The following is a 20,058-nucleotide window of genomic DNA, read 5'->3' on the forward strand; positions in this document are numbered from 1 at the left end:
CCATAGGAAACTATGGAGTACTAATACATTATAATAATCACCCGAGTACACCAACTGGTCTGTCACTTACGTGTGGTTCCCATGCGTGAGGTCGCACACTTCAGTGAGCACAGGTCATGTGTCCACCAGTCTAGAGGCTCCAGTTAAAAGAAGAGCCCTCTATAAAGAAACATCAATCTCCATAAACATCAATCTCCCATCTCAGTTCTCAGCTTTTCACTGCTCCCCCCTCGCTCGCGCCGCCGCCGCCACAACCCCCCACGCCCCTTTCCGATCCCTCATCAGATCTTAGACTATGGAGTTGCCTGTGCCGAAGAAGCAGTGTAACGGCCCAGGAAAATACCCATATTAGATTTTGGTTGTTCTTTTTCTTTTGTGCATCATCATGGCATATGCATCATATCATCCACAAGATTTTATCAAATAAAATAATATATTAAATAAAAACTATCTAAGTTTTTCCTCTCATATGGTTTATATAATAAACCCTCCCTTCTCCTTTTCTTATTTTAAATAAAACCAAAACATATATTTCAGAACCTTGCAAATTTATTCGGAAAACCAAATCTAGATTTTCAAATCTGTCAAAACCCACCTCTAATCCCATTCTTTGGCCGGAGGAATTCAGCAATAAAAGAAGAGAAGAAGCAGCAATCAGCGGCCCAGCTACGTGACTGATCTCTCCTTCAGCTACTAGTAATTTCTCCACCAAAGAAGCCCACCTTGGCTAATCTTTCCACCGAAGCAGCCCATCAACAACTCATCCACGCAGTGCTTCTTCAACCTGTACGGCAAGCATCCCAGCGGAGCCACGTCGCACAGCAGCGCGATGGGACGGCTCCCATGCAACCGCTCCTCCCTATAAAATCGAGCAGCCACCATTTCTTTCGAACCCTAGCATTCCTACTTCCTCCCGGTACCCGCCGCCACTTCCTCTCTTCCTCCACCTTGGTCGCGTCGACCGCTGCTCCGGCCGGCCGTCCGTCAAGTTCTCCGGCGCTGCTCTTCGTCGACCTTGTCTGCGCCGCCAAGCTCTGCGAATGCCGGCGTCCGCTCGCCCAAGATCCTCCCGACGTGCTCGACCGTGTCCGCGTCCTGCACGGCGTCCCAGTCTCGGCGCCTCGCCAAGAGCTCCGTCTTCCTCGCCGGCCGTCGGGCCAGCACGTTCTCGTCATCAATGACCTGTGCCGCGTCCGCATGTCGCCGTCGTTGTCCGTCTCCGCCGTGCGCTGTTGCGCGCCTCTACTTGCCTCCCGCCGTCGTCCTCCGCGTGCATGGCCAGCGTCGGCTACTTCTGCAAGCCTCCGCCTTGCGCCGCACCTTCTCCAACCATCCTGTGCATGCCGGCCGCTCGTCGACCCCGGACCCCGGGCGTCCGCGCGTGGGGCGCAGTTCTGCCCCGTCCCGGTCTCCTTCGACGTGCATCCGCGTCCTCGTCGCCAGCTCACTGGTGAGACTCATGCTCCAACCGCTCCGCCCATCTCCGCCTCCGGCCGTTTTCCGCCTCCGTCAAGAACGTCATCCGCCGGCCGAGCTTGTCTCCGTTCTTCTGGTCTCTGTCGCGTCGCCAGCCAGGTAGTCTCAAGTTCCTTCTTTCCCGTGCTTGCTCAACACCTGCAGTAGACCAGCTGGTTCCTGTGTGTTTCCTTGACCAATCGATCTGTCCGTGTTTGATACCCAGTGCACCGTCCGCGTTCGTCTCAACTTTGTCTGCACTCTACAAGCACCCCGGACTCTGCTTCACCCGCATCGGCCACGTCCGGCTCCAACCGTGACCACGCCACGGCAAAGCGCGCACCCGCCGTCGACGCCTCTGGCCGGCCGGCTCCCTCAGCTTCCGTCCACCTCCACCTATCAGCGTCGCGTGTAGCAGCAGGCAAAGGAGCTGCTTTGTCGGTTCAGTTTGGTGCAGTACACGACCACATGATCTGAAGCTAGCCCAGCTGGTTCGTTCCTTGTACTGCATCCCTGTGATCCTGTGTTCAATTCCAGAGCCATGCAAAGCCATCCTTTTTCTCTTTATTTTATTCATTTCTTCCTGGTCCCATCTGTCATTGACTAGGGCGGGTTCCTCCCAGGTGAAAAACGTCCAAACAACCCGACATCCAGTCAGCACGGTGTCAGCATCTACGGCCCCGCGCGTCAGCCCCTGTGGTGTTCCCTTCTTTGGTATAAAACGTTTCTCCTTTTCTCAGTTTTTCTGAAAATTCCAGGAAATATATAATTCTTGCATAAATCATATCTTTTGAATCGTAACTCGAAATGCAAAGTGTTTTATATGAAAGTTGATCAGAAAAATGTGAAGAACATGAATATGCCATCAATTCATCTGTTTGCATCTCGCATCATGTCGCGCATTGATAGTTATGCATGTTCACCTAACATATATGCGGAGTATTTCGGAACGCCGACGTGGTATTCCCCGCTCTGTTTAATTTTGATGGAGCGCACCCCTGCCATGATATGCCATGCTAATCAACACTTAACTTTGCCGATATAAATGCAACTTCAACCTTAATTGTTTGTCCGGGGTTCCGACTCCGATTAATTTGGATAAGTTGCATCGCACCATCGTTGCCATGCCATGCATATCATCTTGGTCATGTTGGATCTTCTTTATCCGTAGTAGTAAGACTTGCATACGTTGTGTGTTCCAGCATTTGCTTCTTCCCGGATAGGATCGCGAAGTGGTGTTGTGAGATACGACAAGTTCTCCGGATGTTCCTCGGCAAGCTTTAACAGGCAAGCATTTTCCCCTATACTTCTGCCCCTGCAGAAGTCGCTCACCTATTTTATTTTGCCTTCTCCCTCATGCTATCCTTAAGTTGCGTTCTTGTCACGTGTCCCTTCCACTTGTTACCTCAAGCAGCCTATATTGCCTCCACCAACCACCTACAGCTATTGTTTGGTTATCGGGTCTGCCTTGCGAGTCGTAGTGCATGCTAGTGTTGTTTATATCGTGTTACCGTTATCGCTATCTTCTCGGGTTATCTGTTGGGAAATCATGACACATGCTACATGGTTATATCTGTGGAAATATCATGGTTACTTGTTAATAATTGTTAAGCGGAGACATCGGTGGGTCAGTTGCTCGTTTTATGACGGCTCGCTTGTGTTTCCATGAAACCTAGGACCCCGAGTTCTTGTTATCTGTTCCGAGACTGAGCGCTCTAACCACACGTGGGTATGCTTATGGGTCTCCCCTTGACCACTGCCGGAACCTACAGTTTTGTCCAGTGGCCACAACTAGTTTGCAATGTTTTACCATTTGTTGTTTACGTGCATGCCAGCCTGTTACTTATTTACTTTGGGAAGCCCCTGGGTGCCTTGTATCCCTTGTTTCTGGTATGCACGTACAGGTCGTGGAGCCTCTGCGAAGTGGTTTATCGCCCCAGTGTGTGTTTAAACCACCTAGCACGTTGACACACATAGCTAAGTCCGCTTCGGAGATACGGCCGGACTTCGATTCGGGTTTAACTTAGTTAGGTGGCTTCCTGGACATTGTTGTCGTGAAGGAGAGTGCGAGTCGTTATATCCACCTGTCGCAAGTGGGTTGATCGTGCGTGTGGGCACATTTGGGCACCCCTGCAGGGTTAAATCTTATCGATAAGCCGCGTCCGCGGTTATGGACGACTTGGAGCTGTATGACTCGACCATAGACAACTTACACCTGTTGGTCATTCATAATAACTTGTGTAGTAAGTTAGCACAACTCTAATAATAAATGGTTAAAACTTGACAACCGTGTGAGTGCCTTTGTAAGTACTTCTTGGCGAAGGGGGAACGCATCGGCTGTGTTATGTTTGCAGAGTATAGAACTGTTAGTTATGCGCTCTCTCACCTTCTTTGATAGACGACTGTTGTAGAGTGTCTCTATAGGTTTTTAGTGCTTGTGCGTAGCCGCTTAACCCCACCATATTGCCTATGACGTTCCTCTTGCGTCCTCTAAGTCCCCTGCGTGCCTCAAGTACAAAGGACGACTGGTTGACGAATGCTTATACGTCTTGAAGTCTTGTTAAGTACGAACCCGTACTTATTGCTGCTTCTACGGGATATAACCGGGCAGGTATGAAGATCGGTATGATGAAGAACGACGCTAGCAAGGTTACCCTTCCGGCTTGGCCTGGGCAGGGTTATGGACGTCACTGGTTATCTTCAGGACTCTTAGTCCAAATTTGTATCTTGTCCGTACTCGGATGTATTTGATCTTCTGTATGATTTGGATCTTTGTATGTACCTATTTGTATCTTGACTCGTTGGAGTCGTTGTTGTAATATAGATGTTTCTTGCGGGCTCTATTGTAATCTTGTTGTAATGTTACCGCTCGTGATTGATTCCACCCGCATCGCGTGCATGCTTCGGCGTGTACGAGGCGCTTGGTGGTGCGTCTCCTAAAATCGATATCGTGCGGATTTCGGCGGATTCGCTGGGATCCTCATGGTACCGGTTCTGGGGCGTCACAAGCAGCCTCTGAAGCCGACGATCCAGTGCATCAACGACTGGTGCGGGAGGGAGTTCCCTTACAACGAGGAAGACAAGCACATGATGGCGTGCCCGCACGGCTCTTGCTTCTGCACGCACCCCAGCTGCGAATTCGTCGATTCGCAGGTACCGTTCATCCTACACCTCAGAGAAGCCCACTTGACCGTTGTGGATAGGTTCCCGTACGACGAGGACTTCGGATTGGTTCATCTGAAGGTGCCGGCACCGGGCTCGCCAAAACGACAGTTCATCGGCTACGGGACGAATGGCGCAGTGTTCGCCTTGCACATCCACCCTTGCGGCATGGACACCGCGGTATCCTTCGTGTGCGTCAGGCCGGCGGCGTGCAACTTGCCCCGGTATAGGGTGACGATGTGGGCGAACGGCCCGCCGATGCCGGGGCCGCGTAAGCTTACCGGGGAACACTTGTTTGACGTGGTGAAGGCGGTATTAGAGCCGACGAGCAGCCCGACTCCGGGCACAGTTTCTTTGGGAGATGTCACTTCGTTCCTCTCGGTGCCGCCGCGGTACCTGTGCGGCAATGAATCATCGAAGTAGCTGACTATCTATTTGTGCATCGATAAGGAGTGAGTGAACATAACACTACCCTCAATCTTATTGGGACGATGCTAATGCGGATTTAAGTAATGCTAAATTAATTTGTTTTTCTTGTGACAGGGCAATTAGCAAGGAGAAGAGGATCTCCGTGCACAGCTAGCGACCTATATCTCGGCGTCCACCAAGTGTCCCTGAGTTGGAGATCTTGTTCTGCCTCTTCTTTTGATGTTTATATTGTTTCATCACCGTAACAGGAAGGGTGTGTCTGGGGCTTCCGGCTTCAAAGTACTCAGTACAAGGACTAAAAGAGACGTTTTGCTGATGGTTCTTGTCAGGACGGCTGTAGTGTTGGAGGTGGTCATTGATACGTCTCCGACGTATCGATAATTTATTATGTTCCATGCCACATTATTGATGTTATCTACATGTTTTATGCACACTTTATGTCATATTCGTGCATTTTCTGGAACTAACCTATTAACAAGATGCCGAAGTGCCGATTCTTTGTTTTTCTGCTGTTTTTGGTTTCAGAAATCCTAGTAAGGAAATATTCTCGGAATTGGACGAAATCAAAGCCCAGGGGCCTATTTTCTCACGAAGCTTCCAGAAGTCCGAAGGAGAGACGAAGAGGGGCCACGGAGGGGCCACACTATAGGGCGGCGCGGCCCCCCGCTTGGCCGCGCGGCCCTGTGGTGTGGGGCCCCCGTGCCGCCTCTTGACCTGCCCTTCCGCCTATAAAAAGTCTCCGTGACGAAACCCCCAGTACCGAGAGCCACGATACGGAAAACCTTCCAGAGACGCCGCCGCCGCCGATCCCATCTCGGGGGATCCAGGAGATCGCCTCCGGCACCCTGCCGGAGAGGGGAATCATCTCCCGGAGGACTCTACGCCGCCATGGTCACCTCCGGTGTGATGTGTGAGTAGTCTACCCCTGGACTATGGGTCCATAGCAGTAGCTAGATGGTTGCCTTCTCCCCATTGTGCTATCATTGTTGGATCTTGTGAGCTGCCTAACATGATCAAGATCATCTATCTGTAATTCTATATGTTGCGTTTGTTGGGATCCGATGAATAGAGAATACTTGTTATGTTGATTATCAAAGTTATGCTATGTGTTGTTTATGATCTTGCATGCTCTCCGTTACTAGTAGATGCTCTGGCCAAGTAGATGCTTGTAACTCCAAGAGGGAGTACTTATGCTCGATAGTGGGTTCATGCCTCGCATTGACACAGGACAAAGGATGTGAAAGTTCTAAGGTTGTGTTGTGCTGTTGCCACTAGGGATAAAACATTAGTGCTATGTTCAAGGATGTAGTCACTAGTTACATTACGCACCATACTTAATGCAATTGTCTGTTGTTAGCAACTTAATACTGGAGGGGGTTCGGATGATAACCTGAAGGTGGACTTTTTAGGCATAGATGCAGTTGGATGACGGTCTATGTACTTTGTCGTAATGCCCAATTAAATCTCACTATACTCATCATGATATGTATGTGCATTGTCATGCTCTCTTTATTTGTCAATTGCCCAACTGTAATTTGTTCACCCAACATGCTGTTCGTCTTATGGGAGAGACACCTCTAGTGAACTGTGGACCCCGGTCCAATTCTCTTTACTGAAATACAATCTACTGCAATACTTGTTCTACTGTTTTCTGCAAACAATCATCTTCCACACAATACGGTTAACTCTTTATTACAGCAAGCCGGTGAGATTGACAACCTCACTGTTTCGTTGGGGCAAAGTACTTTGGTTGTGTTGTGCAGGTTCCACGTTGGCGCCGGAATCCCTGGTGTTGCGCCGCACTACATCTCGCCTCCATCAACCTTCAACGTGCTTCTTGACTCCTACTGGTCCGATTAAACCTTGGTTTCTTACTGAGGGAAACTTGCCGCTGTGCGCATCACACCTTCCTCTTGGGGTTCCCAACGGACGCGTGTCGAACGAAGAGACAATACGTCAACCACGCGCATCAAGCAAATTTCTGGCGCCGTTGCCGGGGACCTGAAGAAAAGTTACACCACAAAGATTTCTATCTCCCACGCCAACTTCACGCCAGCAGCAAATTTCTGGCGCCGTTGCCGGGGAGATCAAGACACGCTGCAAGGGGAGTCTCCACTTCTCAATCTCTTTACTTTGTTTTTGTCTTGCTTAGTTTTATTTACTATTTTGTTTGCTGCACTAAATCAAAATACAAAAAAATTAGTTGCTAGTTTTACTTTATTTGCTATCTTGTTTGCTATATCAAAAACACAAAAAAATTAGTTTACTTGCATTTACTTTATCTAGTTTGTTTTATTTACTGTTGCTAAAATGGCCAACGCTGAAAATACTAAGTTGTGTGACTTCACAACCACAAATAATAATGATTTCTTATGCACACCTATTGCTCCACCTGCTACTACAGCAGAATTCTTTGAAATTAAACCTGCTTTACTGAATCTTGTTATGCGAGAGCAATTTTCTGGTGTTAGTTCTGATGATGCTGCTGCCCATCTTAATAATTTTGTTGAACTATGTGAAATGCAAAAATATAAAGATGTAGATGGTGATATTATTAAACTAAAATTGTTCCCTTTCTCATTAAGAGGAAGAGCTAAAGATTGGTTGCTATCTCTGCCTAAGAATAGTATTGATTCATGGACTAAATGCAAGGATGCTTTTATTGGTAGATATTATCCCCCTGCTAAAATTATATCTTTGAGGAGTAGCATAATGAATTTTAAACAATTAGATACTGAACATGTTGCTCAAGCTTGGGAAAGAATGAAATCTCTGGTTAAAAATTGCCCAACCCATGGACTGACTACTTGGATGATCATCCAAACCTTCTATGCAGGACTAAATTTTTCTTCACGGAATTTATTGGATTCAGCTGCTGGAGGTACCTTTATGTCCATCACTCTTGGTGAAGCAACAAAGCTTCTTGATAATATGATGATCAACTACTCTGAATGGCACACGGAAAGAGCTCCACAAGGTAAGAAGGTAAATTCTGTCGAAGAAACCTCTTCCTTGAGTGATAAGATTGATGCTATAATGTCTATGCTTGTGAATGATAGGACTAATATTGATCCTAATAATGTTCCATTAGCTTCATTGGTTGCACAAGAAGAACATGTTGATGTAAACTTCATTAAAAATAATAATTTTAACAACAATGCTTACCGGAACAATTCTAGTAACAACTATAGGCCATATCCTTATAATAATGGCAACGGCTATGGTAATTCTTATGGGAATTCTTACAACAATAATAGGAGTTCACTCCCTGGACTTGAAGCTATGCTTAAAGAATTTATTAGTACACAAACTGCTTTTAACAAATCTGTTGAAGAAAAGCTTGGGAAAATTGATATACTTGCTTCTAAAGTCGATAGTCTTGCTGCTGATGTTGATCTTTTGAAATTGAAAGTTTTGCCTAATGAAAATCATCATAACAAAATTACTACTACAGCAAATGCCATCCAAGTTAGAATTAATGAGAATATAAGATTAATGGCTGAATTGCGTGCTAGGTGGGATAGAGAAGAAAATGAAAAACTAGCTAAAGAGAAGAATGTAGCTAAAGTTTGGACTATTACCACCACTAGTAATGCTAATGCTACACATGTTGCTGCACCTCCTACTATTAATAATAAAAGAATTGGTGTTAGCAATTTTTCCACTTCTAATGCAAAGCGCGAGAAACTGCCACTAAATCGCTAAAACTGCTGAAACTGCCTGTGATAAAACTGCTGAAATTTTTTCCAACATTGGGGATGATGATCCCATTGCTTTAGATTATAATGGTTTGAATTTTGATGATTGCCACATCTCTGAAGTTATAAAGTTCTTGCAAAAACTTGCTAAAAGTCCTAATGCTAGTGCTATAAATTTGGCTTTCACGCATCATATTACAAATGCTCTCATAAAAGCTAGAGAAGAGAAACTAGAGCGTGAAGCCTCTATTCCTAAAAAGCTAGAGGATGGTTGGGAGCCCATCATTAAGATGAAGGTTAAAGATTTTTATTGTAATGCTTTATGTGATCTTGGTGCAAGTATTTCTGTTATGCCTAAGAAAATTTATAATATGCTTGACTTGCCACCGCTGAAAAATTGTTATTTGGATGTTAATCTTGCTGATCATTCTACAAAGAAACCTTTGGGTAAAGTTGATAATGTTCGCATTACTGTTAACAATAACCTTGTTCCCGTTGATTTTGTTGTCTTGGATATTGAATGCAATGCATCTTGTCCCATTATATTGGGAAGACCTTTTCTTCGAACTGTTGGTGCCATTATTGATATGAAGGAAGGTAATATAAAATATCAATTTCCTCTCAAGAAAGGTATGGAACACTTCCCTAGAAAGAGAATGAAGGTACCTTTTGATTCTATTATGAGAACAAATTATGATGTTGACACTTCGTCTCTCGATAATACTTGATACACACTTTCTGCGCCTAGCTAAAAGGCGTTAAAGAAAAGCGCTTATGGGAGACAACCCATGTTTTTACCTACAGTACTTTGTTTTTATTTTGTGTCTTGGAAGTTGTTTACTACTGTAGCAACCTCTCCTTATCTTAGTTTTGAGTTTTGTTGTGCCAAGTTAAGCCGTTGATAGAAAAGTAAGTACTAGATTTGGATTACTGCACAGTTCCAGATTTCTTTGCTGTCACGAATCTGGGTCCACCTCCCTGTAGGTAGCTCAGAAAATTAAGCCAATTTACGTGCATGATCCTCAGATATGTACACAACTTTCATTCAATTTGAGCATTTTCATTTGAGCAAGTCTGGTGCCTTTTTAAAATTCGTCAATACGAACTGTTCTGTTTTGACAGATTCTGCCTTTTATTTCGCATTGCCTCTTTCGCTATGTTGGATGAATTTCTTTGATCCACTAATGTCCAGTAGCATTATGCAATGTCCAGAAGTGTTAAGAATGATTGTGTCACCTCTGAATATGTCAATTTATATTGTGCACTAACCCTCTAATGAGTTGTTTCGAGTTTGGTGTGGAGGAAGTTTTCAAGGATCAAGAGAGGAGTATGATGCAACATGATCAAGGAGAGTGAAAGCTCTAAGCTCGGGGATGCCCCGGTGGTTCACCCCTGCATATATCAAGAAGACTCAAGCGTCTAAGCTTGGGGATGCCCAAGGCATCCCCTTCTTCATCGACAACATTATCAGGTTCCTCCCCTGAAACTATATTTTTATTCCATCACATCTTATGTGCTTTTTCTTGGAGCGTCGGTTTGTTTTTGTTTTTTGTTTTGTTTGAATAAAATGGATCCTAGCATTCACTTTATGGGAGAGAGACACGCTCCGCTGTAGCATATGGACAAGTATGTCCTTGGTTTCTACTCATAGTATTCATGGCGAAGTTTCTCCTTCGTTAAATTGTTATATGGTTGGAATTGGAAAATGATACATGTAGTAATTGCTATAAATGTCTTGGGTAATGTGATACTTGGCAATTGTTGTGCTCATGTTTAAGCTCTTGCATCATATGCTTTGCACCCATTAATGAAGAAATACATAGAGCATGCTAAAATTTGGTTTGCATATTTGGTTTCTCTAAGGTCTAGATAATTTCTAGTATTGAGTTTGAACAACAAGGAAGACGGTGTAGAGTCTTATAATGTTTTCAATATGTCTTTTATGTGAGTTTTGCTGCACCGGTTCATCCTTGTGTTTGTTTCAAATAAGCCTTGCTAGCCTAAACCTTGTATCGAGAGGGAATACTTCTCATGCATCCAAAATACTTGAGCCAACCACTATGCCATTTGTGTCCACCATACCTACCTATACTACATGGTATTTTCCCGCCATTCCAAAGTAAATTGCTTGAGTGCTACCTTTAAAATTCCATCATTCACCTTTGCAATATATAGCTCATGGGACAAATAGCTTAAAAACTATTATGGTATTGAATATGTAATTATGCACTTTATCTCTTATTAAGTTCACTGGGGACGCCATCAACTATTCATTGTTGAATTTCATGTGAGTTGCTATGCATGTCCGTCTTGTCTGAAGTAAGAGAGATCTACCACCATAGGGTTAAGCATGCATATGTTAGAGAAGAACATTGGGCCGCTAACTAAAGCCATGCTCCATGGTGGAAGTTTCAGTTTTGGACAACAATCCTCAAATCTCAAATGAGAAAATTATTAATTGTTGTTATATGCTTATGCATAAAAGAGGAGTCCATTATCTGTTGTCTATGTTGTCCCGGTATGGATGTCTAAGTTGAAGAATAATCAATAGCGAGAAATCCAATGCGAGCTTTCTCCTTAGACCTTTGTACAAAGCGACATAGAGGTACCCCTTTGTGACACTTGGTAAAAACAATGCATTGTGATGATCCGGTAGTCCAAGCTAATTAGGACAAGGTGCGGGCACTATTAGTACACTATGCATGAGGCTTGCAACTTATAAGATATAATTTACATGATGCATATGCTTTATTACTACCGTTGACAAAATTGTTTCATGTTTTCAAAATCAAAGCTCTAGCACAAATATAGCAATCGATGCTTTTCCTCTATGAGGACCATTCTTTTACTTTCAATGTTGAGTCAGTTCACCTATTTCTCTCCACCTCAAGAAGCAAACACTTGTGTGAACTGTGCATTGATTCCTACATATTTGCTTATTGCACTTATTATATTACTCTATGTTGACAATATCCATGAGATATACATGTTACAAGTTGAAAGCAACCGCTGAAACTTAATCTTCCTATGTGTTGCTTCAATGCCTTTACTTTGAATTATTGCTTTATGAGTTAACTCTTATGCAAGACTTATTGATGCTTGTCTTGAAGTGCTATTCATGAAAAGTCTTTGCTATATGATTCACTTGTTTACTCATGTCATATACATTGTTTTGATCGCTGCATTCACTACATATGCTTTACAAATAGTATGATCAAGATTATGATGGCATGTCACTCCAGAAATTATCTGTGTTATCGTTTTACCTGCTCGGGACGAGCAGAACTAAGCTTGGGGATGCTGATATGTCTCCGACGTATCGATAATTTCTTATGTTCCATGCCACATTATTGATGTTATCTACATGTTTTATGCACACTTTATGTCATATTCGTGCATTTTCTGGAACTAACCTATTAACAAGATGCCGAAGTGCCGATTCTTTGTTTTACTGCTGTTTTTGGTTTCAGAAATCCTAGTAAGGAAATATTCTCGGAATTGGCCGAAATCAAAGCCCAGGGGCCTATTTTCTCACAAAGCTTCCAGAAGTCCGAAGGAGAGACGAAGAGGGGCCACGGAGGGGCCACACTATAGGGCGGCGCGGCCCCCCCCTTGGCCGCGCGGCCCTGTGGTGTGGGGCCCCCGTGCCGCCTCTTGACCTGCCCTTCCGCCTATAAAAAGTCTCCGTGACGAAACCCCGGTCGAGAGCCACGATACGGAAAACCTTCCAGAGACGCCGCCGCCGCCGATCCCATCTCGGGGGATCCAGGAGATCGCCTCCGGCACCCTGCCGGAGAGGGGAATCATCTCCCGGAGGACTCTACGCCGCCATGGTCGCCTCCGGTGTGATGTGTGAGTAGTCTACCCCTGGACTATGGGTCCATAGCAGTAGCTAGATGGTTGCCTTCTCCCCATTGTGCTATCATTGTTGGATCTTGTGAGCTGCCTAACATGATCAAGATCATCTATCTGTAATTCTATATGTTGCGTTTGTTGGGATCTGATGAATAGAGAATACTTGTTATGTTGATTATCAAAGTTATGCTATGTGTTGTTTATGATCTTGCATGCTCTCCGTTACTAGTAGATGCTCTGGCCAAGTAGATGCTTGTAACTCCAAGAGGGAGTACTTATGCTCGATAGTGGGTTCATGCCTGCATTGACACCGGGACAAAGTGATGAGAAAGTTCTAAGGTTGTGTTGTGCTGTTGCCACTAGGGATAAAACATTAGTGCTATGTTCAAGGATGTAGTCACTAGTTACATTACGCACCATACTTAATGCAATTTTCTGTTGTTAGCAACTTAATACTGGAGGGGGTTCGGATGATAACCTGAAGGTGGACTTTTTAGGCATAGATGCAGTTGGATGACGGTCTATGTACTTTGTCGTAATGCCCAATTAAATCTCACTATACTCATCATGATATGTATGTGCATTGTCATGCTCTCTTTATTTGTCAATTGCCCAACTGTAATTTGTTCACCCAACATGCTGTTCGTCTTATGGGAGAGACACCTCTAGTGAACTGTGGACCCCGGTCCAATTCTCTTTACTGAAATACAATCTACTGCAATACTTGTTCTCATCGTTTTCTGCAAACAATCATCTTCCACACAATACGGTTAACTCTTTGTTACAGCAAGCCGGTGAGATTGACAACCTCACTGTTTCGTTGGGGCAAAGTACTTTGGTTGTGTTGTGCAGGTTCCACGTTGGCGCCGGAATCCCTGGTGTTGCACCGCACTACATCTCGCCGCCATCAACCTTCAACGTGCTTCTTGACTCCTACTGGTCCGATTAAACCTTGGTTTCTTACTGAGGGAAACTTGCCGCTGTGCGCATCACACCTTCCTCTTGGGGTTCCCAACGGACGCGTGTCGAACGAAGAGACAATACGTCAACCACGCGCATCAGTCATCTACTTCGGTGGGGAAGGACCTGATTGATGTTCCAATCTTTACTACTTAGACCTTTATCTAAAAATGTTGAGGGATTGGATGTATTTTATGTTTACCATGAATTAGTCTATATAATATGTAACCCAATTCACCGATTAATGCAACTCTGGATCCTTCACTGTCATACGACTACTAAAACAAAATAAATAAACATGCATTTTAAGTTTAATGCACATTTAATCAAGCCACATAATGTTGGCGTACTTGGAAGCAATCAGGTTTACTATTGTTGGCATGTGTGGTACAATTTCATGGGGCAATACCCAATCTAGCTTGTTCAATTACATTACATGAAGTAATTAAAATATGGATGCCTAGAATCATTCACTTCCGTACATTGCGATGGCTTATAGCGGTTTCTATGACCAATCTACATCACAAATCTAGTTCAAATTTGATCTATTTTTGTGAACAAAATTGGAAACTCTACTTGGCATTTTCGTTTATTATGACCAGATGCACATATGTAGTGATTCATTTTCTTTTCAAATCGCCATACCATTTCCTCGTCAACTCTTCATCTTTTTTTAGTTTTAATGAATTTCCTTTGGTTGCATTCAATTTGCTTAAAATTCACCGGCTTCGCCATTTGTACAAATTGTTCATCTTTTCTTTGTAGTTTTGTCATGCATGGAGAATAACACCCTCCCATGGTAAAATCTGCATATTTTCTACCAAAACTCATGCCGAACTTTAAAGAACATGCAATTTTAAATTGACCAAAATTGGTTAAAACTCAACATAAGCCCACATATATTACAAACTCGAGAAATAATCAACATATATATCACCTAAATGGTCATCTTATGAAGTATGCCATGTTTCGAAATTGTTACCTTGAAAATTTGGCCCTTCTCTCAGGTAGCCACTTCACAATAAAGCTCACATAAAGCTCTTATTTTACACTAATAAAGTAGAATGTATTTTTGTGTGAAATGAAGTTGAATAAAATATATGTGAACGGTAAGATGGACATTGCTGCCAAAATTGGGGATAATTATTAGTAAGTTCATACTAATGTACAATTCAATCAACATGACCACACATGTGTAAGCAAGAAAATAAATCTTTTTAAAATTACCTTAAGGTTGTAAGTTTGTTATTTGTATAGCAATTTTATCTCATACGATGACTCAAGCTAGCACATTTTTTTTGAATTAGCTTCAATATTCTAGGACCCACCACATTCGTAAAATGGTAGTGCACAAAACACACACACACACACACACACATATATATATATATATATATATATATATGCACACTTATTTCAATATTTAAACTATATTTTCTTCATTCAAATTTTCCGACCTGGCAATTTGAACATGTAGTTGAATTTTGAGTAAAACCGCTCACACGTCAAACATGAATCCAAATACGGTACAATTCGAGAAAATCTACACATCACATTTTGGCCAATATATATGGTATAATGCTTGTGAAAATGTAGACTATGAAACAGTCAACGTCATTTTTTTAGGTCATGGATGTCTTGGAGTTAGCCTCCCTTTAGTATATGAATTTGGATCACAATACAACAAATGCACCTCTGGACCCTGTCAGGCATTTCCCTTGTTATCTTTTCTTTTTACACATACTGTAACCATTGTTCAACGCGCAGTCCATCGGCTTGGGTGTTAGATGCTTCCTCGGGAAGGTACCCTATCTTGCCCATTTGAGAACACATGTCTCTATAATTGCTCAGAAGCCCCGCGAGGGCACGATGGTCTTTTCTGGGTGTACGTAAGATTTAGCCTTGACCAGCCCTCCACGCTCCACCCTTCTTCTCTTTCTGTTGTCCTGGTAGCTAGTAACTAGCCTTCACCAGCCCTCCACCCTAACTACTAAAGTACCTCGCAAGCCATGGCTCCATTGAGCCGGGCGGCCCGGCGGCAGGATATCCTAGGGAAGACGATGAGGACTAGGACCGCCGAGAAAAACTTGACATCTAGCCAGCTAGCGCGTCATTGTATGGCCACTTATGATCGCCTGAGCATTCTCGCAGAGCAGTCTATCCTCTATTCGATGGAGAGCGAGCCAGTGGGCGAGGGTTCGTCCGGGTAGGTTTCTAGCGGCGTGTCCTCCAGTTCATTCTTATTTTCTAACTGTTTTTTCCATTTATTTACATCTCACAGGGCCGGCGGTTCAAACATCTCCCCGGTAACCACCACGATGGTGGCTCCCCAAGTCCGGTCGTCGGAAGCTGAGTTCGGCCCCGTTTCACGGCCAAGCCAGGTAGGCTGTATGCTTGTTTTTTTTATACTCCCTCCAATCCATTTTAATAGACTCAGATTTAGTACTCCCTCCGATCCATTTTATTTGACTCAAATTTAGTACTAGTACAACTTTGTACTAAATCCGAGTCAACTAAAAGGGATCAGAGGGAGAATACAACTTTACTAAATCCGTGTTAACTACAACCACGGAGTACTAAAAGGGATCGGATGGAGTAGTTTATGTAATCACGGCTTTCCTTTTAATTATGTGTTGGTGAACACTGTGCTATTTGTGGAGCGTCCAAGTGATGTCCATTCCTGTATCAAGATCTATGCTAGAAATTAGTAGTACTCCTATTTTTTGCGTGCAATTACTCATATATGAATTGGTTGGATTCTTTTTTTTCCATACAATGATCGTGCCAGCAAATGGAGGTGAACATGGCCCACATAGGCAGCCAGCTGGGGAATGAACTCTCCCTCACCCTGGAGTTTGAGCCTGTTCACGTAGATTTGGCATCCGAGAACAAGATCTGCCTTTATCTTCAGCAAGGCATCAATACCTTTACTGCCGAGCTTGACAGGCTTAATGAGCAGAACCGCGTTTGTGTGGAACTGCATAACCAGAGCGTCACATTGATGAATGATGATGATGCAAAAACCACCATCAAGGGCGAGGGTTCGTCTGGGTAAGTTTCTAGCGGGGTGTCCTTCAGTTGATTCTTATTTTCTAACCTTTTTACATTTATTTACATCTCACAGGGCCGGCGGTTCAAATGTCTCCCCGGTAACCACAACGACGGTGGCGCCCCAAGTCCGGCCGTTCGAAGCTAAGTTCGGCCCCGTTTCCCGGCCAAGCCAGGTAGGCTGTATGCCTCTGTCTACTTGTTTTTTTATAGTTTATGTAATCACTGCTTTCCGATTAATTATGTGTTGATGAACCCTGTGGTATTTTTGGAGCGTCCGAGTGTTTTCCATTCCTTTATCAATATCCATGCTAGAAATTAGTAATCCTATTGTTTGCGGGTAATTAATACTCATATATGAATGGGTTGATTTCTTTTTTTTTCATACAATGATTGTTGTAGCAAAAGGAGGAGAACAAGGCCCACATAGGCAGCCAGCGGGAGAATGAACACTCCCTCACCCTGGAGTGTGGTCGTCTTCACAGAGTTTTGGCGTTGCAGAAGGAGATCTCCTTTTATCTTGTGCGATACGTTGACATGCTTAAGCAGCAGAACGCCTACTGGGTGGAACTGAAAAACAAGAGCGTCACATGGATGGATACTGGAAGCAACCTCATCAAGTATCTCATGGAACAGAGGTTGAAATTAAAGCTCAAGAGGCAGATCTCGAGGGTGCTAATGCGCGGACAAACCGCCGTCCTTAAGGCGATTATCAAGGAGAAGGAGGATCTCCGTGCACAGCTAGCGACCTATATCTCGGCGTCCAGCAAGAGTTCCCCTGAGTAGGAGATCTTGTTCTGCCTCTTCTTTTGATGTTTATATTGCTTCATGATGACCCACAAGTATAGGGGGTGTATCGTAGTATCTTCGATAAGTAAGAATGTCGATCCCAACGAGGAGCAGAAGGTGTTGACAAGCAGTTTCGATGAAGGATTCACTGTAAATGCTCACAGACAAGTATTCAGGGGGGTTTGATGTAACAGTTGAATAAAGTACGAGTATGTAAAGTGCGAGAATAATAATTGCAGCGAGTGGCCCAATCCTTTTTAGCACAAAGGACAAGCCGGTTTGTTTACTTATAATTACCAAACGTTCTCGAGGACACACGGGATTTTAGTCTAGTGCTTTCGCTACATACGGCTAAATAATCTTCATTGTTGTGATAAGTGTTGTGTGGGTGAACCTATGCTAATGTACCGCCCTTCCTAGGACTAATACATACTTGTGATTATACCCCTTGCAAGCATCCGCAACTACAAGAAAGTAATTAAGAATAAATCTAACCACAGCCTTAAACTCTGAGATCCTGCGATCCCTCCTGCATCGATATACCAACGGGGGTTTAGGTTTCTGTCACTCCGGCAACCCCGCAATTGGCAAACGAGTACAAGATGCATTCCCCTAGGCCCATAAATGGTGAAGTGTCATGTAGTCGACGTTCACATGACACCACTAGAAGAATAACACCACAACTTAAATATCACACCATTGAATATTACTCAACCATAGTTCACTACTAACATTTAGACTTCACCCATGTCCTCAAGAACTAAACGAACTACTCACGAGACATCATACGGAACATGATCAGAGGTGATATGATGATGAATAACAATCTGAACATAAACTTGGTTCAATGGTTTCACTCAATAGCATCAACAACAAGTAGAAATCGATACCGGGAGAGTTTCCCCTATCAAACAATCAAGATCAAACCCAAATTGCTACGGCGGTGGCGGTGTCCAGCGGTGATGACGGCGGTGATGATGGTGGAGATGATGATGATGGTGATGGCGATGATGTCCAGCTCGATGACGGTGTCGATGGCTTCGATTTCCCCCTCCCGGAGGGAATTTCCCCGGCGGATTCCTGCCCGCCGGAGAGCTCTTTTCTCTCTGGTGTTCTCCGCCCCGCAGAGGCGGCTGTAACTCTTCGCGAGGTACCCTCTGTGGCTTAGGTCTTCGGGACGAAGGGTTTGGCGAAGAAAAGGAGGCGAAAGGGGCCGTGGGCCCTCCACACCACATGGCGGCGCGGCCAGGGCCTGGGCCGCGCCGCCCTAGGGTGTGGGCCCACCCTGGCTCCTCCTGGCTCCTCCTTCTGGCTTCCTTCGTCATCTTGAAAAATAGGATTTTTGGTATAATTTCCTCCCACAGTTGATCTTCCGAAATATTGCGTTCTGACGGTGCTTTTTCCAGCAGAATCCTGGCTCCGGTGCTTGATCCTCCAATAATGATGAAACATGCAAAATAGATGAAATAACATAAGTATTGTGTCCCAATATGAAATATATCAATGAATAACAGCAAATTATGATATAAAATAGTGATGCAAATTGGACGTATCAACTCCCCCCAAGCTTAGACTTCGCTTGTCCCCAAGCGAAACTGAACTCGATAGACATGACCACATGTTTATGGAGTGAAGAGTCGATAAATAAAATACGGACAAGAAGCATCATATTCATTCACACAGGACATTATAGTAAACAACCTCTTATAACTCATATTGAAACAAGTATAAGGTAATCACAAGTAAAGGTGCATGAGAAATCATGATTGGTGATGGCAGACTTCGTTCTTGGTCAGAGAACAATTAACAGATTATATTTATCTCATTGAGCAGCGCTCCCATGTTAAAGTTTATAAGGCACAACTTGCATACTCAATCATAATGGTTTTCTCATGATCATTGATAACTTGCAAAGCTATATTCATTCAGATAAAACTTGTACCAAACAAAGAAGAATAAAAGACATGATGTAGCAAATCACAATATAATGGTTTGATCACAACTACTCAAATGCTTGCTTGAGATGGAGGGAAATAGGTTTACTGACTCAACATAAAGTAAAAGACAGGCCCTTCGCAGAGGGAAGCAGGGATTAAATCATGTGCTAGAGCTTTTTCAGTTTTGCAATCATATAAAGAGAATAAAAGTAACATTTTGAGAGGTGTTTGTTGTTGTCAACGACTGGTAGCGGGTACTCTAACCCCCTTGCCAGACAACCTCCTAAGAGCGGCTCCCATATTATTTTCATTTTGTGTGGCACTCCTTCCAACCTTTCTTTCACAAACCATGGCTAACCGAATCCTCGGGTGCCTGCCAACAATCTCATACCATGAAGGAGTGCCTTTTTATTTTAGCTTTATTATGATGATGACACTCCCCCCAACCTTTGCTTACACAAGCCATGGCTAACCGAATCCTTCGGGTGCCGTCCATCAATCACATACCATGGAGGAGTGTCTATTTAGTTTAATTAATTTGGGACTGGGAATCCCATTGCCAGCTCTTCTGCAAAATTATTGGATAAGCGGATGAAGCCACTAGTCCATTGGTGGAAGTTGCCCAACAAGATTGAAAGATAAAACACCACATACTTCCTCATGAGCTATGAAACATTGACACAAATAAGAGATACTAAGTTTTGAATTGTTTAAAGGTAGCACAT

The 20,058-nt window shown here is 43.8% G+C and overlaps 1 long non-coding RNA gene across 3 annotated transcripts; it reads left to right on the top strand.

Moving 5' to 3' along the window:
- Nucleotides 1–1,528: 1,528 nt before the first annotated feature.
- LOC139838533 (uncharacterized) lies at nt 1,529–4,320 on the top strand. Of its 3 annotated transcripts, none has more exons than XR_011755663.1 (3): nt 1,529–1,946; nt 2,063–2,742; nt 4,067–4,320. It is a non-coding gene; the product is annotated as an uncharacterized lncRNA (long non-coding RNA). The 3 variants fall into 3 exon arrangements; XR_011755664.1 differs by having other exon boundaries at nt 2,079–2,742; XR_011755662.1 differs by having other exon boundaries at nt 1,529–2,742.
- Nucleotides 4,321–20,058: the final 15,738 nt, after the last annotated feature.

This window comes from Lolium perenne, chromosome 3 (assembly GCF_019359855.2).
Source record: "Lolium perenne isolate Kyuss_39 chromosome 3, Kyuss_2.0, whole genome shotgun sequence".
NCBI classification, from domain to species: Eukaryota; Viridiplantae; Streptophyta; class Magnoliopsida; order Poales; family Poaceae; genus Lolium; species Lolium perenne.